Source organism: Cydia splendana, chromosome 13, assembly GCF_910591565.1.
Source record: "Cydia splendana chromosome 13, ilCydSple1.2, whole genome shotgun sequence".
Classification (NCBI taxonomy): Eukaryota; Metazoa; Arthropoda; class Insecta; order Lepidoptera; family Tortricidae; genus Cydia; species Cydia splendana.
Genome location: NC_085972.1, coordinates 13,672,968 through 13,695,936, shown reverse-complemented (window position 1 = coordinate 13,695,936; position 22,969 = coordinate 13,672,968). Strand labels below are relative to the sequence as shown.

The 22,969-nt window shown below is 39.2% G+C and overlaps 1 protein-coding gene and 2 non-coding genes across 3 annotated transcripts in view; 2 read left to right on the top strand and 1 right to left on the bottom strand.

Annotated features, from left to right (window-relative positions):
* The window catches only part of LOC134796150 (matrix metalloproteinase-2-like), a 207,453-nt gene that overhangs the window by 76,572 nt on the left and 107,912 nt on the right, over nt 1–22,969 (top strand). The gene's annotated exons all lie outside the window — the stretch shown is intronic.
* Trnar-ccu (transfer RNA arginine (anticodon CCU)) lies at nt 9,703–9,775 on the bottom strand. The gene has a single exon. It is a non-coding gene; the product is annotated as a tRNA-Arg (tRNA).
* On the top strand, nt 10,942–11,014 carry Trnak-uuu (transfer RNA lysine (anticodon UUU)). The gene has a single exon. It is a non-coding gene; the product is annotated as a tRNA-Lys (tRNA).

Sequence of the window (22,969 nt, the reverse complement as noted above, 5' to 3'; positions counted from 1 at the left end):
TTATAGGTATTTGTTACGGAACTGGTGATTCGTTTAAAGCGAATGCTTGGTAAGCAATTTGATGAACAGTGACCGTCGAGTTTGTTCAACTCGGCGTCGAGAGCTAACGTCTATTTGAAGTGGAAACAACCGCGTGCTCGCGGGTAATTTGAAAAGTTCACAATCACCTGCAGCTAGCGACTTCAGCACAATTTCCTGTCGAATTAATGGTCTGTCAATATTGTAGCTCCATTACAGCTCGTTGCGCACGCGGCCGTAAAACGGGCAGAGCCATCTAGTGGCCGGTTTACGAGAGCGCGGCGCCGGTCGCTGGCGAGCCAGCCGTTCCACAGCTAAAAGTACGATACAAATGAAATGTATAGTTATTGGAAGTCGATCATAATGAAACAAATCTGGATTTAGTTTAAGAACTTAGATACTCGAACAAACTGCTGCAATGCTTATAAGCACTTGCTGGAACACTTCACTACCAAATCGTAACTTGAGTGGGATTTATGATCTGGTCTAATAAATATTTACGGTTTAGTTTCAGTCAATTAGTATATATATACATATACAACAGTAAGCGTTAGGTAGGCTTATTGTCTTAAGACATTCTATATCAGTCAACGATTGCTGGGTCACACAGAAACTGTAGGCCGCACACCTATGTTAGGTACCATTTTTATACACTTTTATGACTGTATTTATGTCTTGACCCATCACGAAAAAACGGTGTTCGGGACATTTAGGATGCGTGCGTGGAGCCGAAGCCAACACGTAGAGTATCTTTTACCACTTTAATGAAATGTAAGGGTGACCAACACCAAGCGGATGCTGCCCTTGCCCGTGCCATCTTGGGACGCACGGAGAGGCAATGGGTAGGTATGTAATCTTGGAGCTGATTTGATGATTCAATCCTAAGCCGAAGCCGAAGCAACTCCTAAATGGAACAACACAAACATAAATATTGAGTTTAGGATCATTAGACAGGCCTCGGGATGTATCTACTTGATATACTCGCCGAGAAAGTAGGTACGGTCAGCAATATGTTTGTATCAAAAAAAAAATTTAGACGTTTACCTACTGGTACTGGTACTAATAAATAATTAATTCCATTTGTTTCCAAGAGTATTTTTCATCCTTGTTGCCAAAAAATCTAACAGTTGGTAATTTTCAGTTTAAACTCAGAGAACATGTACATCATATATGTAAATACTAAATTCGATTTGTTTTGATAACCTAATGTCAAAATGATACTGTAACCTGCAAATGTCGCATTAAACACTAAAGTGCTTGGCCCCAATAACTTTAGCCCATCGTAAAATTAACGACGAGCGAACTCACCATTACGTTACTGCGCGAAACTTCATAAACATTAATGTTGAGATATCCGTAAATTGTAATAAATACCATATTCCTGTAAGGTTCCTTTTGGTGGAGCGCTGATTGAAGTATTTATTTTATTTTTGGAAACCTATTGACTATGTGCAAAATAAAGAGGCAATCACATTGATTTCTATATCGTACGATGTGCCAACCAATGTCCTGATTATACTAGTTAAGCAGTTACGTAACTCGCATAAGTGTACAGTCACCAAAACTATTAGCTTAACACCCCTCCATAGGTACATATTTGTCATCATCATTATCAATCTTCCTTACCGTATCCAGCAATGGCGACTCGATCAACAATTCTTATCCGGATTATGAAATGCCCTCATGTGGCTCGCACAACCAAACTGCATATTTGTATGCAGGGGTACTAAGCCAATAGTTTTGCTGACCATGCCCTGTACTATTTTTTTTTTAATTTATTTACTCAATAAAAGATACACAGCAATATCTATTCCACATATGTTTTCGCCAAACTGCATGACAGTTTGTTGGCGAACGGTAGCACGCAACAATCTTCCTAACGCAAGGGTAGGTATCTAAAATAAATTACGCAGACCTCACAGGGCTGTAGGTTTTTTTATGTGCAGTTTTGTGAGAATTTAGAGAAAGGTGTTATCTGTCTATGTTGGAGACCGCCTCGTGCTCGTTTCGCCCTCGCTGTTCTGTTCCCACCCAACTAATTAACTTTTCGCACTAATGTGCCAAAACAAAACAAGCTAGTAACAAACGCCTCGCTAGTAGGTGGCCAACTAAACAAACGTCTTAGATGTGTTGAAATCCCCCGGGGCAAAATATAGATAACTACATCTAGAGCTAGATTGGTATACCTAATATTACTAAATTGGCTGGTTGCTTATTGCTAAATAAAATAAAGTGCAAAAGGCTACTTTAACGCCTTGAGGCGTACTTACAAGTGTAAGATTATTAAGCGTCGACATTTTCATAGTTTGTTAATACAGTGGAACCTGGATAATTGCAATCTCAAGGGACCGGCCATTTTTTGTCAATTAACCAGGTTTTTCATTTAAGCAGGTCGTGTCAATTAACGAGGTTCAAGAAATCGTTGTGTCAATTATAGAGGTTTTCATTAATAGAGGTTGCGTTCTGACAAATTTCTTTTATGGAGGTGCAAATAACCATTGAAAGTAGTTTTACACGCTTAAATTCTGGGTTTCTGTTCTATATATTGCTTCTGTCTATACTTGTACTTTTGCAGTACATTAATTACTACTTTATTATCTATATATATGTTTATTTCATAATTAAAATAATACATAAACTAAACATAAAACTAATTAAAAACTAAACTTAAATATAAATATAAACTAAATAAGTATAAAAAATTGCCTACTGAAGCCCGTCCCGGGCTGCCCCCGACGCAAAGGTGCCCATCACGCTCGCTGCGTTGCCGCGTTGGACTGCGATGGACAGCCTTTGCATCAGGAAAAATCCGGAGCGGGGGTCAAGGCCTCTTTCTAGCAGGCGACGACCCAGCTCCCGGAGGAAGGACATACCCTCAGCGCACCAGCAGCCTGAGGTCTCGACAGCGAGGGGGACGAATAAGTACCCGCTTAGCGCCGAGTATTTAGCTTTTTTAAGGGACGCCGCGTGCTCAGCAGCCGCTCCTGCCGACCGTATTGTGCGGCTAAGATGCGAGGCGGCGAAAGTACTGACGCACGTGGCGTCCCATAATAAGCACTTACCTCTTTCCCACGGCACCAGGGTCAAGCCGTCAGGCCTTTTGTCGTCCGATCGGCTGAGACCTGGCGGCTCAAGCATGCATGGGACATTAGCTAACACTAAGGCTCTTCTAATAATGTCATTAAGAGCATGGTGCCGTGGGAACCTCCCAGCGCAACGGCAGCAGCTCAAGGCATGGTGACCGTTGCTCTCCACAGTGGAACCGCAGATGCATTGGTGTGGTTGGCATACGTCACAACCTAAGCGGAGAGCAACGGCCACACGCATCGAGTCGCTGTCTAGTAAGGTGCCTAAGTTTGGGGAGGGAAGAGCGTGTAGCCAGGCTCCAGATTCAGGCCTGGAGGCAGCGATTAGCCTGGCTCTGTCAGAACCAGCAGCGGTATGAATAAGACTGTCGAGTAATCTCTTTACCACGACGTCATCCCATAAACGCTGGCGGTAAGGTTTGTCTGGTACTGGCGCATCAGAGTTCAGAGTCTTCCAAGCCGACAAAGCCTCGGCGGCATAGGGTATTGTGGCCTTGGCACCATCTAAAGGTAAAATTTTAGTGACAAGGTCCACAACCCCGGCCGCCGACGCAAGGAAGGCCGGAAGGCTTACATCTCGTGAGCGTCGTATACCCAGACCGCCATTGCGAATAGGTAAAGAGGCCTGGTCCCACTGGTCATGGTTGAGGGATACATTTAAAAGACACTCAGCAGATTCTTTTAGTGCCAGGTCGAATGAGTCCATGTGTGTGGGGTGTAGCCAAGTAGGCACTGTGCGTAGGAAGTAGGTGATTCTGGGGACGGCGAAGCAGGATCTTAGCAAAGTCAGAGCTACATGTGCCGAGAGCTTTCTAAGCCTTTCTCTTGCTAATAAGAGAAGTTGTTCTCTTGTCTTAAAAGCTCCAGGAACAGCATCGGGAAATATAGGGGAACCCAAGAGGTGAAAGTTTTGACTGGACAGCTCTTTGAGACCAGGTAGTAGGGTGCTAAACGAAGGTAATGAGGAATGTGAATTGGCGCTGCAGGGGAAGAATTCACATTTGTTGGTGTTGACTTCGAGGCCCAGATTATGGAGGAGTGGGAGGAGTGTGACCAAGTCTTGGTATACTTCTTCAGGCTTACCACCAAGAGTGCCATCATCTAAATACCAAACGTTTAGTGGAGATTGAGGACCGGATATTGCTTTTTGGATGGCGAGGCTAAAGATCAGGGGGCCAAGCGGATCCCCCTGCTGAGCCCCCACCTGAGACTGGATGAGGGACTCATTGAAAAAAAGTTTAGACGGAGATGAGTAAACTTGGTGAAGAAAGGGGTACAGTATTGGTATTTTCTCCCTAACTTCAGATAAGAGTACGTCCCGCTCTACGGAATTAAACGCATTTTTTAAATCTATCTTAATGATAACGGAGTCTGCGTTTTTAGGGTCAAGAACGAAGGCTCGAGTGGCGTGAATAGCAGCTTCACAGCCAAGTTTCGTGCCGAAACCTAATTGGTAAGGCTGCAAGTAAGACGCCATTTCGTCACGCACAGCTCGACAACCTAACTTGGCAGTCAGGCGGCGAAATACGCTGCCAATAGCGATAGGCCTTAAGCCACCATCTTTTTTTGACAGCGCGCACAGCGACGCTCCGTAAATATACGGGGAAACTGCTGGATTTAGCTGGCCACTGAGTAGGAAATTGCAGAGTTTGGTTAAATATTCAAGCAACCGAGGCCCATTCTCGCCAGCAGCACTGGAAGTGAGCTCTTTCAGGTGTGATGGACGGATGCCATCCAGGCCAGCAGCAGAGCTATTGTTGAACGAGCCTAGCGCCTGTGAGACTTCTTCCAGCTTGACAGAGAGAGCGGGACAGGAATTGTCTGGTTCAGGTGGGAAAGTCAACGGTCGAGATGGGGCTGGGTGCTTGGATACTAGGGTGGCAAGGGTTTCAGGATTGGGCGGCGCTATTCCGTCATCCGACATAAGAACCCGTACTGCCCCTCTAAGGTCACCCTCGTAAACTTTGGACTCTATAGTTCTGAGAATCGAGGGCGGTCTCAAAGCGGCCGGCTCAGCTTCCACAAAAAGAGAATCGATTACCCCAGAAGATACAATGTTCCGCTTAACTTTGGTTGTTAAGTTGCCTGCGCTGGTTGAATCTGGCGCCTTTAGAGCAGAGTAGGCAAATGAAAGCAGAGCAAACCAGTCTGGAGTGCCGTTGTTCTTAATACATTGTTCGATAGCCTCGCACAATTTACCTGCCGCCAGGTTGCGAGCCCCCTTAGGTATGTGACGCAACACTCGCACAGATTGCTTTAGGGTAGCAAGGTCATCTAGGTCTATACAACTACTGTTACCTGAGAGGGCTTGTTGCCGCTGTTGTGGCTGAACTGTTAGAGTAGGAGGAAGGGCGGTGGGTCGGGTTCTATGCTTGCGGGTAATATGTACCTTCAGCCCGTGCTCGGTGAAGGTACGCGAAGAGTTAGGGCTGTAGGGGCACTGCGAAAGGGTCGTAGCCTGCATAAGTAACAAACTAACAATTAAAACTAAGTAAAAAGTACAGAGTCTTAAACTAAATACAATAGGATAGTAACTAAATTAACACAGCAACTTACAAAATAAACATTAGAAAAGAATATAAGATTATTTTGTCCGTCATTTTTAAATTACATAAGTATATCAAATAACAAACACAAACCACTAAATAAATTCACAATTAACGTCTGGCACGGTACGGCAGAGTCGATACTCTCTCGATGTGTGGTGCACCGGTGCACCGTCGCCTCTAGCGACGGCAGCGGGGACTTTTCGTCGTAGCCGGAACGCTGGGTAGAGACGGGGCGTCGAAAGAGGCCTTACGGTGGGCGAAAACCGGCACTACGATGGGTAGATCTAGATTTTCACAGGAGCCTTCGGGGACATCGGGAAACAATGAATTTGAAAGGGTTGTAATGCGATTTCAAACCGTAACACATAATTCTTGCATTGCTTGTTTTCACATATATATGTACATACTATTTATCACAGATGATTTTCGTAAAACTGTACCCCGAGAATTGAATTGTTGTATTTATACAATATTACAAATTTAAATGAATTTTTCAATATGTGAAAAATATCTTTATTATCTTATTAATCATTTGGGTTTAAAAATTCCCTTGAATTGTAGAAGAAAGTCTTATTAGAATGTAAAAAGCATACTTTGTTTTTGATTAAATCAAAACTATTTCACCTACTACAGGCTGTGATAGATACCCAATAAATAAATTGAATTCTGGATGAAGATATAAATAAAATGATCATTGCTATTAAAATATTGTTTCTGCTGTCTACAACTACATTATTTCAATTACAGAGGTAATAAGTAAGACTCGTTTCAATAATAGAGGTAAAAAGAAAAGCAAAAATAACGGATTTTTTTAGCACAGTGTCAATTATAGAGGTCTTAGTTGCAATGTGGTCAATTACAGAGGCAAAATTACGAAAAGCACTAAAATCTAAATTGCAATTAAGTATAGAGGTTCCAAACTTTCAATTATAGAGGCCTTTTGGTCTCAAGGGACCGGGACCGGACTTTTGGTTGCAATTATTGAGGTTTTCCATTTATCCAGGTGCCAATTAACCAGGTTTCACTGTATATAAAAATATATTATCTTTCCATTTGTGTGTCAGCCGGCTCCCTTATCAAAATGTAGAATAAGCCGGCTCCTGCCGCGGACGTCCGATAGCAATACCGATGGTTATTACATGGAAATAAACAGCATTGTTTCCCTGCTGCCGGTGACAAGCAAGTGACAGTACTCCCGCGGTGCTGTCGGCGCCATGCCCGCGCTAAGCACGAAATAATATCGAATTCAATCGCCTATTCTAAAACAACTTAACTCACTACACAGCCAATAGTCTTAGGTCCGCTTTAATCCCAAATGATCATAACTTACAGGCTTGAATTGAGCTGTAACAATAATAGGCTCTGTGAAATAGATACAGACGTGGAAAGTAACACATTTATCGCTCTTGCATATTCGAGCGACAGAGACGCAGATATTTTTTTTTCACTTTTGACAGCTGTCAGATTGTATCCTAAATATTTTCAGAACAGAAATTAAAATCAGAATCGAGAATGGGTTATTACATCTTACCTACAGGCTTAAACTTGTATCTCAATAAATAAATCAGATACAACTTACTGGCTCGACAACACACACGTCAAGGCAACTCAGTGTATCTATCTATTGAGGTACGGACGTAAAACTAACATAGAACAAAATATTTGGTTGCATAAGGGTACTTTCCATTTTTTCAATTCCATTGAATTTCTATTGCTATATAATATATAAGTAGCCGTCGAAACGAAACGATGTCACTTAATATGTAAAAGAGCGCTTATAACTAACGACGCGAGCAAAACTTGAAGTTCAGGATATTACTTCCACTGTCTCAGGATATGCTCTTGCAGCATTCGAATGTAACTAAGACATGTATGAGATGAGATATTTCATTGGGTTTTATAAAATCGAAAGGATTATGCGACCTGGGGCCGATTGCATAACAAACTACAACTAATATTACAAGCGGAACTCCTTATTTAATAAGTGAAATTAGAAAAGGAGTTCCGCTTGTAATATTAGTTGTAGTTTGTTATGCAATCGGCCCCTGGCTGTTTTATTAAATCTCAAACTCTTTTTTTGTCTTATCCATCTATACATTTTATGCTTATTACTTTCCTAATCTATCTAGATAAGTACTTACAATTATCTTGTACGTAGGTACTAGGTATAGATATTAGTGTTCTCAATATAACATAGGAAAATAAAACAATTGTTAAGGCAGTAATTGTTAAAACAAAAGTTACAGGCTTGTATTTATTTAACTTCCTATGTTCGTAATGTGACTATGTAACCATTTCAAAATTTGCAAATCATTTTTCGACCACATGTCAATTTGGAGTAATGTGAGTCTGGTTCCTAGATTATATTATAAATCGAAGTTAATCATTGATAAAACAGCAAATTTACTGAAATTAAACTTGTTAAATTCGTCTCGATGGCTGTTAAAAAAAAGTAGTCTGCGACAAAAGCTCCGGATGGAGCAGATACCTATTTTCCGTCTACTCAATACTTTTTCACTGTGTTGTACATATATTACATCATAAATAATTACCTATACTTTATACACATTTTCCAGATGTCGTGCTATTTTTTTAGTCTCGATATATATCACAATTTAATTTATGTCGTCTCTGTTTATTGTACATACCTAATACCTTCCTTATGAAATATAAAATACTGTCTGTCTGTAGACTAGAAGCGATACCCAATCTACCCGTCAGCCGCCGTCCGTCGGGCCGAGTCAGATCGGGCTGAATTAAGGCTTCTGTCACTTGTGATTTTCTTCCTGAGGTGCTCCGATATTTCCCAGTTCAATATGGACTCGGATCGGATCGGACACGTGCCCCGCGCCAAATAAATATTTTGATTTAGCCTTTATCGAACATATCACACGTATGTTTTAAAATAATTAACTCAACGTTAGAGACTGCCTTGTTAATAACAACCAATTAAATTATTAAAACATGACAGAATGTATTAAAACGACGAAGATCTGAAGAACATCCTACATAATCTGACTTATTTCTTAACTATTTTGGGCCATACAAAATATACCTAATACCATGGCGACTACGCGTTACGTACAGTTTTGTAGGTGAAATCTTCGTACTCGAAATAAGTTTCACCGCATCCGTTTCGAACTTGCCCTACAATTTTCCGGATTGCCTCCAAAAAGTAGATGAGCGGTGCAGTGAAACAGTTTTCTCGCCCCTATCACTCACAAGTATGGCCGGTCCACTCATAAAACAGATGACGAGCTTGTATTAATTGTCTCCCCTCGCCCCCCCCCCCCCCCCCTCCCGCCCCCGACCGCAGGAACTGGGTCGCCGTTTTCAATATTGAAGGCATTTCACAATTTCTATTGGTCTTTATTGCGACTGTACGACGTAATAAAGCATATTATATGCGTGCTCGTGTCCTATTCCTTTATATTATATCCAAGTGTGTTTGCTTAGAATTTTAAATAATCTACAAACGTTTGCTGGTAGAGCACGACTAAACATTCTTGGAGGGCTATGGCGCCATTTATCTAATGTCAGCCCGATTCGAACTTTAAGATACGTCTAATATTACGACTAGATACGATATGGATTAGATATGTCAGTGTCAAAAGTGACGTTTTTGTTCGAAGAAAAATTAATATTAAATATTTAATTATTTACTTACATAAATTCTTAAATAAACCAAAGCCAATCTAAATTTAAAACAAAAGGTCCATGACTTGGTACCTACAGTGTAGTATACATAGATACTGGCATCAATTTGCTAATATATTGTTATCTTCCAAATAATTGTCAGGACTAGCAGAAATAAATGGTTGTAAACGATTTGTCGAATAGGAGCAGGGTACAGACAGCGGGCACATTATCGGATAAACAGCCGAAAATTCCAGTGACGGCCGCGCTTTCACGAAAAACAAACAAAAAGCAATTTTCCGGCGTATCACGTTACAATTGGTGTTTGCTGTGAGTTTATTTCTTTCAAGCATTCATCTCACTCGACAATTCTTTTAAAAAATAATCGGATTCTAATAAAACAAAAGTTCGCGTACCCCTGGTGGGACTCGAACCCACAATCCCCGGCTTAGGAGGCCGATGCCTTATCCATTAGGCCACAGGGGCTCGAGATAAGCGACTGAAATAACTGATAAAGTGTTTACAGTTGTCAAAGAGTAACGATAGTGAAATGTTTGTAGAGGGTGCATTGATGCTGATTAGTATAAATAAATCTTGCAACAACTTATACAATTAGGCGCTTAATTGTATATTTCCGCATTGTATATTGAACAAGAAAGTGGTTTACAGTTATAATATATTTTATGATACGTTTTAGTCTAAGTAATCACTTATATCAGTCAAAATAATACCTATATTAGATGTAGGATCAGAGGTTTTCACACTAGTGCCACATCCGCATGCAACGCCAGACCGACTTACTATTAATTGATCCATACATCAATTTAATTTTAATTAACTTTTTGATCATTTAAGATGTATTTTTTAATAAATCAAATTAATTAAAATAACTAAGTAAGAAAAATCTTAGTTATAATGTGATATAGTCACCATTACCTAATGAAATCAATCGGACCGTATGTTTGTTTGCGGTCATCCTATATTAAATAATGGATATTACAACATTTCAGTTATATTATATATTAAAAAAAAATAAAGAAAAAACAATAAAAGAATAGCGAATATTGCGCAAAACTCTGCGTAGAGGGTGCCACTAGCGCAGACTGTAACTTTGCCTTGGCCCTTGATGCATTAGGTAATGTAATATTTGTTCGTAACAAATAATCTGTGAAAACTTGTCAAAAAACTATTTAAGGCATAGTTACTACTACTAGGCAAAAAGTTACTCTAATGGTTTACGGTTTGTGGTAGTGCTGCCTCTGGCGGCAGAACATTGCAGTATTACTCCCTATTCGAAAGCAAGTAGTACAGTCAGCAACAATAGTTGCTAAGCGGGCGAGGTGTTCAAAATGATCTTGACGCGACTTTATTGTTAAAAGAATAAGAGCTCGTCAAGGTAATTTTGAACACCTCGCCCGCTTAGCAACTTCTGCTGCTGACTGTACTATAAAAGTATTCCGTATTTTCATTGTTGGACATCTCATGTAAAAAATGCATTTAACCAAATACCCAATATTTGTTCCTTTTTATTTTGTAAAGTAACGGTACTTACAAACCTTCTTATATATAACGGCAACGGCAATGAAATACTCAGAAACAAAACGTCATAAGTCAACGGGCTTGTATTACGTATTTTCGGCGTATTATACATAGCCCGGATAGCTCAGTCGGTAGAGCATTGGACTTTTAATCCAAGGGTCCAGGGTTCAAGTCCCTGTTCGGGCGGCAAGTTTTTTTTCTTATTTTGTTAGCAATGTTAGCATAGCATTTAAAGTAGTTCAGATTAATTTTTATATATTTTTTATTATTTTATACATCACTGTGACAAGGTACGAAATTTATTCATAATATTTCAATATAATTCAATTCAATATTTATTGAGAGGTTTACTTTTTTAACGACTAAAAAAGTTTAGTAAGTACTTAAGTGTAATTTATTTTAAATTATATGTGACGATAATTTATCGCCAGTATTACAACTCTGCCCAGATCCAGTTGATAAAAAAAAAAGTTTCGTAGATACATTGATGTTGGCGTTAAAATTCTAAAACTTGTATATGAATTACAATTTTGGCGCCAAAATCCCAAATTTGTTAAATTTCCGTGACGAGGTCATTTATTTTTTGTATAGGAATCGTTCCTTTTAGAATTGTTAAATGTGTTAAATATCTGCAAAAAATACCATTGGAATTATAAGTGTAATAGTAATAGGAAAGCAAGATTGCGCTTGTATCGGAAATCGCTGCCGCCGACTACTTCCAGATATAAATAGAATGGAAAATGCAGGCAATCGATACAAGGGAACTGGGTTATAAAAGCATTTTTGTGGTAGCAGAATGTTGTAAAAGGTAATATATTATTAATAAAGGGTGTAGCGTTGAGTACGGTACAAACGAAAGCCTATTTTCATCACACTTTCTCATAAAGAGTGTTAGTTACATACACGTAGACGCAGGACAATGTATAATTTTCGCGAATTCGTCAATTAATTCTTTTTTATATTATTTTATTTAAAGTTATTGAAAAAAAACAATCCTGGCTGTAAAAATCAATGTGGGTCATCAAATATTATCGAAAAAGGCAGATGAGTGAATTGCAAAAAAATTGTACATATTTAAGGACCTGTAATTAGTCTAAAGTTAATTGATTCCATTGTGTTACCACACTTAAGCCATTTCTATTTAAGTTAGATGCATGAAAGTGTGTTAGCGTATGCGAATTAAGTACCTACAATATATACAATTTACTTAGTTAATTTTCGTAACACAAATGAATCAATTAAGTTAAGACTAATCACAGCTTCTTAACTGCGCTTAATTACGTTAATTTTTTTTGTAATTCACTCAGTTCATCCTTTGTGTTTATGTTAGTTATTTGTTACGGTTGCCAATCGCAAGCGAGTCTTAGGGCCCGATTCGGATTTTGAAATAGACATATATTAGACATCTTTTAGACATCACCAAGATACGATAACGATATGTTTAAGATCTAACCTGTCAAATTGGACATTTGCTCGATTCTGGAGATACTGTTGAACAATTTCCACAGGATATGACTTAGAGATCTAATTCACATCTAAAAGATATCTTACTCTATCTAACGTAAAAGTGACATTGGTTGCCCGAATTGCGCTGCAAAAGAGAACTAGTTTATATCTAAACTATAACGTATCTAGAATGGATCTGAATCTGATCTTGTGAATATCTTGAAGTTCGAATACGGCAGTTACGCTATCGAACGAACGTAAAATGCGTCATCGAGATTGTTAGCAAAGATGCGTAGGTTAGGGTGGTATCTGTCCAATATCTTGGTCCAATGTCATTGCGTCTCATTCTCTCATTAAGCAAAATGTGAGACAAAATACACATTGGACAAATAAATTGGACTAAAGTACTAAAGTACAGCGTATTAATAGGTCTACCACTTATCTCAGGCGGATGATAAAGAAGTTTTGAGGTGATTTCTAGTGGAAGGTAGCATAGGTAGCAGATTTTTTGTACTAAACCTACTTTATATATTTTTTTTGCTTAACATAAGGTAAACGTGCTGGTGCTCGACGCGGTCCAAGTACATGTCATCTTGAAACTTAAGTCATTGTCAATAGAGGTGACAGCAAGGTGTCATCTATTGGGCATTAGCATGTCATTATCATTATCATGTACAAATCAGCTTCATGCAGCCAACAACCCTTCAACCGGTCCGTAGATGACCATAAGATTTTCTTACCAACTGCCTCAGTTGAACGGTAGAGGCACTGGTTATCTAAAGCGACCGGCTAGCCCGCGCTCATTAACCAATTGGAATTACACGCAAAGGCATTCTGTGTACATCATGCATCTTAAGGGGCCCACTGATTAACAGTCCGCCGGACGGTATCGGCCTGTCAGTTGTTCGGAACTGTCAAAATTTTGTTCTAACTGACAGGCCGATATCGTCCGGCGGACTGTTAATCAGTGGGCCCCTTTACAGGCCAATTTTATTCGAACGTACACTGACATCAGAATGATATGTTTTGGCTATCTTGCTCGCGGGAATACATGTACGTAGCCAAATGCACGTTAGGTAACTAAATGATATCATTGAATGATCTTCTTTTTATTCATTTGCCATGCCGCAACGGACGTCGGCGACCACCTTTGCCATCTCTCTCCTGCTCTTACCCATTCTTGTCAGCGTGGCTGCGTTATCCATGTGCGTCCATTTTTAGGGTTCCGTACCCAAAGGGTAAAACGGGACCCTATTACTAAGACTCCGCTGTCCGTCCGACCATCCGTCCGTCCGTCCGTCCGTCTGTCACCAGGCTGTATCTCACGAACCGTTATAGCTAGTTGAAATTACAGTTGAAATTTTCACAGATGATGTATTTCTGTTGCCGCTATAGCAACAAATACTAAAAACAGAATAAAATAAAGATTTAAGTGGGGCTCCCATACCACAGAATAAATAATAGTACTAGGTACAGAAGACTCACTCTCTAACAAAACGCGTCTGTTACGATCAGCACAGATATGGCCACTAGGTGGCGACAGCGCCACGCGCGGCTTTTAGCTAATTACCTGTAGCAAAGCGACGAAATCGCGGAGTGAGCCACGCCTGCCCATACAACAAACGTGATTTTTGACCGAAGTTAAGCAACGTCGGGCGGGGTCAGTACTTGTATGGGTGACCGTTTTGTTTTTTGCCGTTTTTTGCATTATGGTACGGAACCCTTCGTGCGCGAGTCTGACTCTCAACTGCCCGGTATTTTAATGTAGTCAAGCAAGCCAGGTTACCCCCCTTCTCCCCTTCCCCTCTTGCTATCAATGTTTCCTTCCAATATTAGTCAATATTAGTCAATGTAGTATATTATATTTGTCATTTCTGTATATGTGTCCAAAAATTATAATCATCCAAATATCACTTTGATGTCAGTGTACTAATAGAATTGGCATAGTTAGTTGTACATGTGTCTTTTCTTCAATTTCCATTCCTTTCGTAATCTTTTTTCCATTTTGCTCTTTACCTAATACTGTATTTGGATCACACCTCTGACTTCCACGTTTGGTATTACGGGTTAGATTATAATGCTATTATAAAAGTCTAGATTAACATGTTGTTTCAGTAGATACTAACATACATTCCGACTCGCTAGGGTTGTCGGACTACTTACATAGTTGTCACAGTCATTCTGGTTTTGCATGTTTTCATATACTTAATTTTAACACTATACTTCAAATCGCTTTACATGGAATAGTTAAAGATATCTAATGGGCTTAAGACGCGTTTGCACTAGGCCGATTTCTTCAATTGACAGTTGATAACCCTGTGCTTAACTGTCGCATGGTTCAACTTGAGGCAAGCGACTGTCGAAAGCGACAACTTGTAAGGGCGCCTTACCAGACCTAAAACTCCACCCAAGGAAAGTTTGCATAGCGACTAATTATATTATTTAACTTATTTTAACATCTGTTTTATTCCTAGTCGATTGACTCAGTCATTAAAAAGTATAAAACGCATAACTCTTAGTTGCTGAAAAAAATTGATACTCTACCTTGTTTTGTTTACCTACTCAAATTTGGCAATTTAGGGGGTTCGTAAACCTAGAGTTTTTACAAAAGTCGTACATGTAGGGTAGTAGCAGCAGCTGTTGCGATATGCAGCCAAAGCCGTTTTGGCTCGTCGAGGCTCGCTCGTAAATTTCAAACTCGGGAACAATCCGGACCTCCGGCAAGTATCCGGTGCGTCTGAAATTCCAATTAAGGCGAAGCTCTATCCGTAGACGAGCTCAGGTCGGCTGCACGCGGCGATCACTCACTTGCACTTTTAATTAATTTATTTATCGGGTTCGCGAATCGACGGCGCAACTCGCGCCGGCGCCCCGCCCCGCTGCCGGCTATATAACCCGTGGAAGACCGGCGACGTCCGTCAGTTTCCTCAGGGACGCCCGGGGCGCCGCTCGCCCGCCCGGCGAGACGTCCTTCCGGACGAGGGTTACTTTTTAAATTTGCAAAATTGAAAATGTAAGGGTTTTTTTAGGGGGTTGTGAGTAGGGTCGGTCGGTCGGTGCGGAGGCGGCGGCGGTGACCTTGAGGTGAGTATGCAAGGCGCGGCGCCAGTCGATAGGCCGCGCGCCGCCCACGCGCTGCACCACAGCTGTTCTACTTGATAACTTGTTATTTCCTGGCTTATCCGCTTATTTCCTGGACGGGCTTCGGTGTATCTACTTGATTTTATTATTGCTTGATTAACAACTCAACTGGACTTCCTGTTGTAATTTAATTCGGCGGCGTAGTTCGTGCTACTAAGCTACATCCACAGTTTAATTTAATTTAACAATCGCACAGTACTATTCTCTAACTTGCAAACTTTATTGAGTCTTTAATTATTTGTAAATTAGAAATAAACGGAGGGTATTTCTAATATACAAGGAGGCTATAAATGTTTTAAACTTTTTATAGTTTAAAATTACGTACTAAAAGAGACAAGGGGTTGTTCAACTATTGCGATAACAGTTACAAAAGCCGCGTAACTACAAACAAGTGTCAGCGGCACCTGGCGGCAGGAATCGCGCCGGGTCCGGTAAATCGGAAGCCGGCAGATAACCGCCGTTGGTGCCTGGCCAAGTATAGACGGCCGTAATTACTGTCTCAGGAGCTGCCTCTTAATTTGCTTAATTTACCCGAGCCCGCTCCTGCGAGCTAAATCGCACGAGATAATGGGATATTCGAATGATGCGCTTTGTTTTACGACTCTTTGGGTATGTTCCGAACAATTTCTTGTTTTTATAGATCGCTCGTTATCGCGAGAATTGTCGTTTAATTTCAACGACTTGAAAAGTAATTTCTCGACGTTATTATTCTACAGATACTTAAGGGAATTGAAAGTTTTGATTGACAAAGCAAAATTGTAAGTTTCATTATCGTAGAAGTGTAGGTAACACTTGACGACAAAAGTTTAACAAATATTGAAAGTTTGAAATATATTTTAACTTGCTTAAGTTTTACTTCAGAATAATTCAGAGCTAACGTAAATTTACAATATAATGTTTGTTACAAGGTAACGAATAAAAATATGTCCAAGATTAGTTTTGTGTGGCTGCAATAAAAGCTCACGAGAGTCGCCCGCGCCCTGTGTTTAGAGCATGAATTTTGGATGCGTGTAACCGAGGACAATATACCCGAATGTTTGGGCGCTATCCATACGTAATGCCAGGTGCCGACTGCGGTTACTTTATGGATGACATTCATATAAATGTCGTGTAGCTTATGGCTTCCCTTTATTATAACGCGCAGTGCAGATTATCAAATAGAAATAAAATCCTCCGCGCTTAATATCAAGCTGGTATCTGTGTCGGAGACGACACTGGCTTAGCATTAGTCCGTAGTACGCTTAAGCAAGCTTAGGAGTACATTTATCATACAAGTTACCGCCCAGTGATAGCCGCTTTGAATCATTCCAACTATCTCTCATATATCAGGCCGTTGACGTTAATTGTAGCTAAGCAAGAACTTTAGGGAGCTTTAAAATGTAAAGGCTTCATCAGTAGGCCCCCGAGCACGTCTTATTCGCTGCTAATATTAGGATTTATGGCGGCGACCCGCCCGCCTCGCCTTACAGTAAACAAGGATGATGCGACACCATTTAGCGGAAATGTTTTTTGTACAAGTAATTTTGGCTTAGCGCCGTCAAGAGACTTTAACAAATAATTTAATAGGCGCAGTTGCTTATTGTCATTGTAATACAGTGCGATACGGAAAGAAAACAGCCGCCGTAATTAAAGGATGGACTGCCATCTTGTTTTTCCTTTATTTAATTTGTAATTAGTTGCTGTTGGAAATCTTGAAAATCTTGAAATACAAAGCTAAGAGTAGATATATACCCTTAACTTGAACACAGCGTACTTAGACTTAATTTTACCTACTAAATCTTTAGTTTTATCAAGCATATAACTGCAAATATTATTGAACAGCACTACTGTACAGTTTACATGCAACTCGATAGGAAAGCATTAAATTTTTTATCATATCGATAGGAAATCTGTGTTCTTTTATTCATTACACGAATGCATATCAGCAGTGCAGGCAAACATTTTAATTGCCAAACAGTAAAAATCGTTATGCACTTTCGTACAAAATACACACCGTTACATTTTGAATTCTTTATTACAATAGCTGCGTGTTTATAATTATTGAATCATTTAGGAGTGAGCACTTTAAAATAGTATTGAATTGTATGTACTAGGTATGATTTTGTTCGATACAAAGTAATTATATTATACTACCTAGGTACATACTAACAATTACTTAAAAATCAAGAACTAACCAGTCCATATCGTTCTTTGGCCATATTTTTTCTTCTTACGAGTTAAACAGGGAGTTTTTACCTTAAACATGTACCTATACCTACCTATATGAATGCCATAGTTTATAAAAAGCCGATTTTGCGGCACCGAATAGTTTAATCAAAAATGTTTACCGGCGGAGTCAGCGTTATTCTTGCGGCCAATTCGACCTGCGAAGCGACAGTGGCGTAGGGCGTAGGAACTTTTACAAACAGCAATTTGTCCTAATAACAGCTGCGTTACCATTGTTAAGGAAATCCATAAGAAAACTAACTGGTAGGTAAAGTAACAATGAATATGTACTTTATGAACCCTACTTGAAAACACAGAGATTAACAATAACATAACAAACATTCAAGAGTGTGTACCACTGTTTTCTCTACTCTCATATTCACTGTTATTTGTTGTGTTAAGGGCTAGGCTAATTATTGATTAATAACTTGCATTAGTTGATTAATTTGGTCGGTTGTTTGGTTAAATCCATCCAACTACCTCTAACAATCTACCTCATATAAATTCATGATGCAAAACAGCGGCTCAACGCAAAAAAAAACTTCACTGTAAATCAAATTTTCAAAGCTTATTTTGATAGCGCTCCTCCTCTGCTAGCCGGCTGATATCTCGTTATTTAGTAAGACAGTATTGATGAAAGAAAGATGGCGACAGCAGCTTGCAACGACACCAGGCTCGATTATGCAAAAATCACTTCAATATTCAATAACAATCAAAACTCCGTTTTTGATAACAATCTAGGAAATAAATTCAGAAACTCAAGACATAATACAAATTTAAAGGAATTTTAGAAAACTAATTGCTACATGGCAAATTTAATAACTCCTTACACATCCTGTATTGAAAAGATCGGTGTCGAAGAAATGGACAAACATACATACAAACTCACTCTAAACTTAACAAATACCATTAAATAAAACTTAAAAATCTTTTCACGTGCAATCGAGTCGCACGTTTGACGATTGGATAAGACGGGAGCCGTTTCAAAACTCTTGTTACGGGCAATTCGGTTCGTCTATAAATCAGTGTTTGGAGCAAAAAGACCGACGCAAGTCTGCAGGAGCCCAAGCAGCATTCATACTGGTGTCCGATCACTAGCCAACCAGTATAGGCCTGCCCTTCGGCTCGCATATTTGTTAAGGTTCTTGAGTTCAAGCTAAACCAGGGAAGAGGTCGTAGTCGAAGCGAAATGTCGTTTGAATTAGCCCGGACAGGCGACAGGTAAACCGGAAAACATTCACGTTACGGAACGTTACAACGTAAAGCAATTCAGCTACCGCGCCGGATTGATTTTGACCGCACTTAATTCAAGATTTTAGGAGAATGATTTTGACAACCTTATTCACACAAAATGGGAACCTTTCTGTAAAGAAAATACTTCGTAATTTGCTTCAGACCATAGTTTTGTTGATCATAGTTAATGTTTTAATGAACTTAGGTAAGTACTTAACATAGCAATTATAAACATATAAAAAACATTAAAACTGCTTTTAGTTTTTTTATTTGACTTTACAACAAAAGGTTGATTACAAATTCGTACGTTATAGTTTTTGAAGTGAAAACTTCTTTAGCGGCGCTGTGCACTTTTTGTGATGGGGAAAAATGTTACACTCGCGACAGCGTAAGACGTAAGACGCTTCGTGAGAAGGACACGTGACCTGATCAAAAAACTGTTACAATGTCATTGAGTTTTCACTTCACACAGAGCCGGCACTCCCGGAGTGCAACCCGTTGTTTTATTTACTTACATTTTTTACTCACTTAAACCTTGAAATTCTTAATAATATTTTTTTTTATTTGTTGACGAATAGTAACATAATTTTGATGGCACAACAAAGATTAGAACCTTACCGAGATCTCGTAGATCGTCCCGCACTTAGTGCGGGAGATTGAGCGCGCGCTACGCGACTCGTAGCGCTCTGATTTCGTATGGAAGACCCGTAGCTCCCGTGCTGCCAATGGCGCTAACAACATTACACGTCTGTAGCGTATCGTGGAAATAAGTCCTTTAGAATTACGAACTTACAGAAATCGTGAACAAAATAGCAGTCTTGTTTCATTTAAACCCTATATTCGACAATATGTTTACGGAGGATATTTTCTCTGTTTTTGCTATTTAAATACTTTAAAGTTACAATGATTAAATTTTATTGTAAGTAGAAATAATATACAATTTATAAATATTACTTTAGACTAATTTTGTTCTATCAAATATAATAGGAGGTACTCATGTACCTACAAGATTTAAATAATTGTTTTATGATTTCTCATTGTAATATGTATAATTTAAGTTACTCTGGTCTATGTACCCCAAGAACCTTGTTATTGCTTAGGTCAGCTTATTACTCAGTTGTAATAAAAACGACTAGGTATCTAATTTTTGTCATGACATAATGTATTAAGTATTTATTTAAAATTAGTATTCACCAGTTTTTCATATGGAAACTTGTCTACTTGAAATTACGCGCTCTTTCACTGTCCATTCTGTAACCGTAATACAAAATCTATAAAATATGGTAACATACCAAAAACAATGTTAAAAGCTCGCGTGCCTGAGTAAAACTTGGTAACAAAACTTTTTAAATAAAAAAAGTGATGACGAATACAGCTTTTTGTAAAATGGCCCTTATCTCTCTATTTCTTAATTATCTTTTTTTTTTATCTATCTTCCAATTAGTATTTCTTAGTTAATTAAGTACATTAGTAAGAAAAGTGCATTCTAATTGCAATTTTCACTCAATTTGTTCAGTCGTATGAAAAAGCGTAAATCATTGATGGCAGCTGAGTTTGGTTAATTTAGTCTCCTTTATTTCAATAAGGGCAGACGGATTCCTTGTTAATTACCGGCTGCAGCTGAATCGGCGGCTCAGCGAAATGCAACTCCACTACAAATTGGACGGAACTGTTTACCTGCAAAAATGTACGTACCACTTTTAATTGTTCCGTAATTTGCGATAAAGTAAATAACGGCTTATTCAAAGCGGTATACTCGTATAATTTAAGGCAGTTAATTATTTACTACAGATTATTTTGATGAGTTTAAAAAGTCCCAATGCTTAGAGTTTCTGAAAAAGAGTCTTTTGACAGGTTGTCTCATGTTATATGGAAGCTTCTGAGTCCAGTTTCTGATTGTAATCATGAAAACAATGTCAATAAGGACTTTCAAAGCGCCAACTGGCGAAAATTTGCGTTACGTTTACTTCAAACGGCTCGGTTGTTTTTCGAACACAGGCAGTAGGTACATTATTCATCTTGTAGGGACCGGCACTCTGAGAGGGCTTTTTGTTTTTAACTTAATTGGTAACCCCTGATGAACAGTGGTAATATTATATTCTGCGATAATGATTCAGTTCTAAAAGCGATTATGAGCTCATATTAAATATATTAAAAACGGGTGACTCACGTATTTTAATATATTTAATATGTCTGTGTCTCACGGAAGTTTTGCGATTATGAGCTCGCTCGGCAGACCGCAACACTATCAAGGTGCTTTAAAATTCTCTTCCTCGAGTTATAAAGCCGCTGCCACCAAACCACGTACATCGTACAATCGTTAAACTGATATTTTACGTCGTTAGGCGTTAGGAACAGCGTTAAATAAATGTCTGAAAAAGCACTTTAACCAAGTTTATTTAACCATAAGTGCCAACCAAGCGCAAAACCATTTACAGTTTCATAAAATACAAGCAAATCGATGTATCAAATAGTTAAGTTAGTAAATCGCTTGCGTCATGCTCTTGTGGTTTCAGGCGTTCGTAGCAGGATTATTTTTCAATCTAGCGTTTTCTATTAAACGAAAATGTATATTGTTATATTTTTTTACTAGAACCAAGCCCTGCCATGCATAACGTAAAATTATACTATATCGACAGGAAAAAACTACTTGATTCGATCATTTTAAACGGTCAAGTTTACCCGTTACTTAAATGACAGGAGCCTTGTTACAACAAGGCCTAGGTTCCTCTTTGGTTTGAAAGAACTGAAGCATCATAAAACTCATGCCCAACGTCTAGTGCATCAGTTTCAACTTTCAACAAGTAACTGAATTATTACTAGATTTTATTAATCATTTAACACTAGTTGACATTTACCCTAGTAAGAATTTGGTTCTCGTATAAGGTCGCAATAGAAGAATATGCCCGTTTGTGGGCTCGGCCGAGTTGCGGTGGGCGTACGTTCCGCGTTCCCTGTGTATTTCCACCGCGAACCGCAAGCCGGCCCGGCGCCGTCTTATTATGCAAGGTCATTGTAATCTCAACACTCCACAAAATCACTGTCTCAATGTTATATTCCGTTTTCAGAATTTGTTCTGGTTATTTTTCGAGAATACACACTGTTTTTTACGACCGGGCTTACCATAATTTCAAATAATTTGTCAGATGCTGAATGTCGCCAAGAGAAGACACTTTTCGTAGTAATTTTGGGTTTCTACTACAGATAGGCGCTTCTTTTGTTACGAAGTAACTTCCTAACTCATGTGACTTGTACCTGATGTGTGTACAAATTCGAATACCTATCATTGAATAAGGACATCAACTAGAATTGTGAAGTAAGCTTATCGTGAAATCGCCACGATCATTGAATGTGGAATCGCAAACCTTCAGAGCTAGCGGGAGTGTTTGTACAGACGACTGACTAGCGACCGTCCGGCGACAAAGCCTGCACGAGTGCGAGCGCAACTGATTGCTCCGGACATCGTCAACAGGATTGGATTCCGATTTGATTCAATCAAAACAGTACGGTCGACGTCAAATTTAAGTACTTAAAGATAATTTTTTTAACCGACTTCCAAGATTAAGGTGTAGGTTCCTAATTAGTTTGTACTTTTATATTTTTGCATATAACCTCTGTTTCGTATTCAATTTACAAAACAGTTTTTTGTTAAATAAAAAAAATATTAAATCCTCCTTAAAAAGTGAAAATATCATGGAGTTAATACGTTGACTGCCCCGATGTTATCGACGTCTAGATCATGTCCTTCGTTATATGTTTCGTATTTCGTTCGTATTTATATTTGATTTAATCAAATCATTTGGGCCATACGGATTCATGTTTAAATAAAAACGTAGATTTCATTGAGTCGCTTTAATTCCAAGTACCGCACGTTGTGCCTTGTCAACAGCGACGCTATCGTCTTTCTAAGCATGTGCTTGGTTCCGGGACATTTTGTGCGCCATTTTTATTTCATCATAATTCCGTTTTCAATTTCTAGCGAGGGTGTCGGTGGCGGCGAGATTGGCGCGTAAAACTCGCGTAAACATTCGAGCGGTTGCGGAACGGTTACTGACTGTAACCGGTTTACGCCGGTTCAGAGTGTAAAGAGATAAGGTTCTTTATGTGTGTAATCAT